Genomic DNA, 6,920 nt, shown 5'->3' with positions numbered 1-6,920 from the left:
TGAATATTAGTTCCAAGTTTAGGGGTCCCTAGGTCACTCCGTTTCTGGCTGACTGACTACAAAATCATGAGTTCTCACGAATCCCTCAGATTTGATAACTGACTAGAATGAACCACAGAACTGAGGAAAGCACTATGCCCATGATTACATTTTTACTACAAAAGATGAAAGTCAGAACCCACAAGAAGAAGCATAGTTCCAGATCTGGAAGGGTCTTGAACACAGGATGTTGGTGTGTTCTCCTCCCATTGGAATCATGACACATTGCCCTCTAGACACATCACTGTGGTCTACTTAACAGGGAGTTCACCAGGTACTCAGTGTTCAGTTTTTATTGGGTGTTATTACATAGGTCTGATTGGTTGAATCATTTGCTACATAATTGAACTCAATATTTAGCCCTTTTTCTCCCAGAAGCAGGACGGATACGATCTGGCTCTAATCACAATACAGTTGGTCTTTCTTGGCCAGTCCCCATACTGGACTATCAAGGGGCCACTGTGAATTACTTAAGTACATAAATTTAGGTATAATCTGAGGAGCTACTATGAATAACGATGACACTTCTATCACTTGGGAAATTCCAAGGGTTTAGAAACTACATCCCTTTAGCCTGTATTGAAGACTAGTACAGTCTTTAGGTCAAACAGAATTTTAAAACTGGCTTTTGAATTGGATTACAGTAGAGCTGGCCCAGAGACAGGAAAGTAGCAGCTAATTGAGACACAAAGTTCTGGCTCTAAAGAGACTCTCTATAGTCAAAGCTCAAGTTCATCTCCTTGTTAGAGGGGCAGCTGCTAAGGGTATAAAAGAATGATTAGTGAAAATGCGTTTAACTCCTGTTTTTCATTCAGGTCCCTTCTGGAGGGCATGGCTTTGTAGATAGACATAAATTGCTCAGGACAAAGTTGATGTCACCCACTCTGTGCCTTGAGGGCTTTGGCAATTCCCTTTTCATTACCTCATCGATGAAGGAAGATCTTTGCTAATGAAGTTCTTTCTGGTGTCTCCTGGGCAGAGGGTAAATCTCATCACAGATATTTGTTCAGTTGCTTACTGTGTTTTCCTCAGTTGTCTCCCATGATCCCTGTAGGAATTTTCAAGTTTAAACAAGCACTTACTCGTGTTTGATGTCTAGTTAAAGCAAAAAGCTAAATAAATAGCTTGTGTTGAAGAAAAACATTGGACAGAGAGTTAAGAAATGTTCTTTAGAGAATTTGAAAATTTAACAAGGTTTTATCACTTCTTTTTTTTATTGTTAAAAGTATATTGGTGTGTGTTTTAAAAAATTCATTCAAGTGTTTATTCTGCGAATGTGTTTTTGACATATGAAGGGCATTCTTATGAGACCTTGGTAACAAACTTGACCAAGGTTTCATTTCCCATTTCAGATTTGCAGATAGATGATTAGCATACAGTGGGATAAGTTTAATGGATATAGTTGTTTCTTATGTATTATGTAAGCACAGAGGAGTAGAACTTACAACTACCCTGAGAGAGTAGAAATACAAGGTCAGGGAAAGTTTCCTGAAGATAAATGGTAAAGAATGAGTAGATGTTTGGCTGGGAAAGACTGTTCTGAGCGGTGTGCGAAACATGGGCAAAGGTCCGGAGGTGAGAAGCAGCATGCTACGTTTGAGGCACAAAGCAGTTCTGTGGAATATAAAGTGAGTGTGAAAAAACAAGAAGTGATCCCTCATACACCGCATTAGTAAACCTGGAAGGCCTTTTAAAAGAGGAGATCAAGGACAACAGAAAAGTATCATTTAAAACAATGTGTTCTCATGTGAAAATATGAATTTTGAGAAAACATTTTTTGTACACTTTGGGAAAATGAGTTATGCTGCTGAAGGCAGTAGTGGAAGGAATAAAAAGCTTTTATTAAAGGCAACAAGGTAAAGATTATGCAAAACACAACAACCTACTATAGGTAGAAAAGACGCACAGCTTATCTGACTCTAAGATGTGTATCTGGGCTGGCATTTAATATTGTGCAGAACAGACATTGCTCAGCAGCTTATTTATTTATTAGTTTTATTTGTCAGAGAGCGTGTGCCTTGTCAGAGAGAAACAGAGAGACAGAGAAGGAGAGAGAAAGTATCCCTCAGTGGGGTATGATCACACTGCAATCTCTTCTCCTTTCTCTATCCTGTTGGGATTTTGGTCACATACACACATGCACCCAGTGTGTTTTTCAAGCCACTAGAGCTAGAATTTGAACCATGTAGTTGGCCATGTGGGATCCGGCTCCCTTAACCACTAAGCCACAGAGCCATTCCATTTAGTGGCATGTATAGATCCATGTCACTGTTTAAATACTTTCAGTTTTAGAAGGAAAGCAGACTCCACTTTGAAATGAATAAACATTATTGCACTGTATAAGTATTGTATTTATGGGTATGAATGAACATTTTTATACCTATCCACTAAAATGTGATCTCCCTGAGGGCAGAGATGTCACTTTCTTCATTGCAATTATTATTGTGTCCTTAGAGAACAGCCCTATGACTGGTATATAGTAACTCTTCAATTAATTTTTGTTGGATGAACTGAATGTGAAGAAACTAAGATGTATACCCTGATTAAATTGTGTAGGCATAAAAGGTTAATAATCAATATTATGCATTTAGTGTGATAAATGAATTTCAAAGTCAACAAAATGCTAAGCTGATTTTACCTTAAGACTAGCATTATGTTTAGGGAAAATGTCAGCAGTGGTTTCCATATAAGACAGAATTTATTTTTAGTTTAATTGCGCAGAAGTGATCTCATCTTTCAATGTGCATTTCTCTGGAGGATTAACGTGTTGATCCTGAACCCTGGTGGGGCTCCTCTGGGAACTGGTACATACTTAGTCATGCATTTATATTGGCATAACACTTGAAAAAATTGTGCCAGCCCCAGTTTGTGTTGACTATTCAAGAAGAGGTTAGGTCACATCATCGAAAGTCAATTTGGTTAGGAAACTTATGTTCAACCAGTAAGTTCAGTATCGAGGAGAAAAGTTACACTAAAAGCTAAAAGATGTCACATATAGAAAAAAGTGTTAATAGAAATGAAGGTCATCACCTATAGGCATAATATCATCCCTTAATAGGTACATGCCATTAAACTACACTGATAATCTGTGAGTCTTTCTCTCCCTCTGATTTTTAGCTCCTAAAACCAAATGCTTTGGATATTTTTTTTATGTAATGTATGATTAATAAGAATAATATAATTCTGACCCTCTGCTCTCTTGGCCAAGAATGCAGTTCAGTGTTGATAGACAAGTAAGTGACCTATTTGCGTAAGTCTTAGAACCTGGCACATGGGAGTCCTCAAGAAAATATGTTTGAGTGAATTAGTTTTTAAAAGTTAAAATATTGAAGCAGTTGATGGATGATCCTGATGATTTTTTTCTAGGTCAGAAATTAGTTCTTAGAGTGGTAGAGCTTCCTATTTGTCACCTTTCCCAAATGACTAATGAAGTAAAAACAATTGGGTCTAAGAGTTGGTTAAACAAATGGGGTAAATGTCTGTTATTTTGTGCTTTTGTTGCACTTGGACAGGTGAAATCCTTATGAGACTTTGGGGTTGTAGTTCCTAACTGAGACACGAGATGCTCTTAACTCTTGGGTCCTTTCACCTTTACCAATATGCTGGTGACCAGGAGCCTCACATTCCACGTAGTCTTGCTGGATTGTGGTTGATGAGAATAGATCTTTTATCCTTCAGCATGTAAGATAAGAAAGGAAGTATTTAATAACTTTTTTTTTTGGAGAGGTTTTTGCTCTAGGGCACGTGCGCTCGCCAGACAGAAAGAGACAGAGAGGCAGAAAGCAAGAAATCACTCCCCAGGGCTGCCCCCCTCCAGATATACATAGTCTAACATCATTCAAGATAATTTCGCTTTTATTCTGCTATAATCTTTTAAAAATTTTTTATTATTTTAAAATGTATTTATTGTCATCATAATCTTGTTTATATTACATTGAATCACATATAACTTTATAGTGTATTACATTGCTTTTTCAAAAGGGAATGGCATACATGTCAGTCACTACAGAGACATTAAAATTCCCACTTCATCATTCAATAGCTTTTCATTTTTTTCCCGATCATTATTATTATTATTCCAATTATTTTTTTAACCAGTCAATCACTATTTCTCATTTTTCTTATAAAAAGACTTTACCCATCATGAAATACTTCTCAGACCAATCCAGTTGAGAATACTATACATGTCATCAACAGTTAATAAGCCATATCTGTGTCCCACTAACGTCCTGCCTCTCTATTTGTTCTCTTGATATCTTTCTCTTCACCCCCCCATTCCACACTGTCTTATCCTCGTTAAGTATTTTCTCTGCTTTTATGTCCTCCAATATTTTGCTCTCTACCATAGAGTGCGGATAGTCGGTATATATTAAGTGGATATATACAATATCTTTCTTTCATAGACTGGCTTACTTCACTCAGCAATAGATCCTCCATATCTGCCCACTTTCTATCAGATGCCAGGGTCTTGTTATTTTTTATGGCTGAGTAGTATTCTGTAGAGTATATATGCCACACTTTTTCAATCACTTCATCAGTTTGCAGACAAAAAATATGGAACGCTTCACAAATTTGCATGTCATCCTTGTGTAGGGGCTGTGCTAATCTTCTCTGTATCGTTCCAATTTTAGTATATGTGCTGCTAAAGCAAGCACTATTCTGCTATAATCTTCATCTTCAATGACAGTGATAATACCTGGCCACCAAACCATGTAAATTCACTCTTTTATTTAGTGTAGTAAGAAGACTTCAGAATTTGGTTTATAACCTGTAGTTAATATTGGGGTTATGTAACAATTTAACAACATATTAGAAGAAGAGGCCCAAAAATTCAATGATGATTTAGCAGAGTTAAGGAAGAAATTTTTGCAAGCAATGTTAGAAGAAGCTAGAGCCTCAAAGTGTAAAGTTTCTTCTCTGATATTTTATCTAATATTCTCAGATTCCTAACTTCTGGAGTTGAATTCTTCCCTCATCGCTTTTGTGCCCCTTTATTTAAAAGAGGATTTACATAATGGTTGCTCTCACTATTTCTACACCTGAGATAGTCTACCCAAACTAGAAAAGGACAATTATGCCTGTTATTTTTGCTTGGAAATATAAATACTGCTTGCAGATTTCATCATCTTCAAATTTAATAGATGACTACTATCTATTTCTCCCCTGTATTTCACTGTCAATCTTCCTCAGCAAGCATGCCCTAGTTTCCCTTTCTTCATCATTCTCCTATTTGCTTAATCACCTGCCAAAGTATCTTCTTTGTTATCCTTCTTCTGACAATTACAAGGATGTCAGGGCCTCCTAATCATTCAGTATTCATTATGTTTTCTTGATGAAATTGTTGACATTGATGGTCACCCTTTTCTAGTATTTAAACCCTCCCTCTGCCTCAGGTCATCTTGTGACATGACATGTTATTGTTTAGCTCTCAGACTGCTGCTTTCTCTTTCTTCCCCTAGTCCCTTAAAGTCAGCATTATTTTTTCAGGTTCAGTTCCTGGCCCCTTGCCTTTTCCTTTTATTCTGTTTCCTGTGAAGTAGCTTTAATTCTGTCGCCTTGACTTTTACTGCCCACTTGATGTCAATAAATCTGGAAAGCAGCTGGGAGAATATAGTGTAGAAGAATAGGCTATATACAAAAAAATAAAAAAAAATTTAAAAAATCAAGCATTAAAAAAAGAATAGGAATACATTGCATCTTAGGAAATATTCTATCCTATACTTTATGATCTAAATGTGTTACATTTAGGAAATATATTTTTTCCCTTTTATGGAGTTCAAAAGTATAGGTTCATCTTAATACCTTTTTTTAACTTCAGCATTTGATGAAATTGGGAGAAGATCCCACCTAAATCTACCTTAACTGCTCTAAATTAGGTGAGACTCTTGCAGCCAGTGTAGATCTGGCTCACAAATCTTTCCTTTCCTTTAAGCCTGGGATTGAGTCTGCTTCCTGGTAAACATTGAGTGGGGCTAAATGCTCTCTGGATCATCTGTTTAGTCAACATACTAATCTGATAGAACTCTTCTCCCTCTAGGAAGAAAACACAGGAAACCCTAAATGTGGGACTCATAAAATAACAGTAAAGGTTAAGGGAAAAAAACATCAAACTTATGGATCAGAGGAAGAGAGTACTCCTAAATATAATTTATTGCAGGAAAAAGCATGCTGTTCTGAGTAATCCTAAATTGACTATAAAAAGGCCAAGTCTCAGTGAAAGAATGCAAAAGTCAAAGGAGAGACTGCACTGAGGTAAAAGAGAGAGAGAGAGAGAAGATTAAAAGATACTAAATAACATGAGCAAAATATGGCAAGAAAAAAGTCAATTGACAGAAGTAAAATTTGCATTGGAGTGTTTAAGGAACAGAATTTACACAGTTGAAAAGACAATCAATCATGAATGAGTAATTTTAAAAAGATCTTGTAGAACACAGAGAAGAAGGGCATTGAGATGAGAAAGGCAGGTGAGCAGGTTATAGAAGTGAAGAACTGGGGTCAAAGATGCATCTGTGTCAGGACCTGGGGGTATAAATGAGAAAAAGATGAGTTTGTTGTTTCAGGGTCCTCATAAGCTAGTCAGGCACAAAGATCTAGAGGAGGTTTTCTGAAAGATGTAATATTTGAATTCTACTTAAAATCTGTTAAATTTGAGCAGGCAAATATGAAGGAGGAAAAGCATTCTGGAAGAATGAAAGATTGGGTAAAGCCAGAAATGTAAGAGAATGATGTAGGGTATTTCTTAATTATTCAATAATATTTTGGACTATCATTGATGTATGGATCTCCAGTATTTTTTTCTTCTTTTTAGAGGTTTTTTTACCTTAGGACATGTGCCCTCAATGGGGGGGGGGGAAGGAAAAGAGAAAGGGGGAGAGAGAAAA

At 36.6% G+C, this 6,920-nt stretch overlaps 1 non-coding gene across 1 annotated transcript; it reads right to left on the bottom strand.

The window, feature by feature from the left end:
* Positions 1–4,587: 4,587 nt before the first annotated feature.
* LOC114007617 (U6 spliceosomal RNA) lies at positions 4,588–4,694 on the bottom strand. Its single transcript, XR_003549214.1, has one exon. It is a non-coding gene; the product is annotated as a U6 spliceosomal RNA (small nuclear RNA).
* Positions 4,695–6,920: the final 2,226 nt, after the last annotated feature.

The sequence above is a fragment of the Tupaia chinensis genome, unplaced genomic scaffold (genome assembly GCF_000334495.1).
Source record: "Tupaia chinensis unplaced genomic scaffold, TupChi_1.0 Scaffold000208_1, whole genome shotgun sequence".
NCBI classification, from domain to species: Eukaryota; Metazoa; Chordata; class Mammalia; order Scandentia; family Tupaiidae; genus Tupaia; species Tupaia belangeri.
The sequence above is the reverse complement of the archived record's forward strand: the minus strand, read 5'-3'. Positions and strand labels throughout refer to the sequence as shown.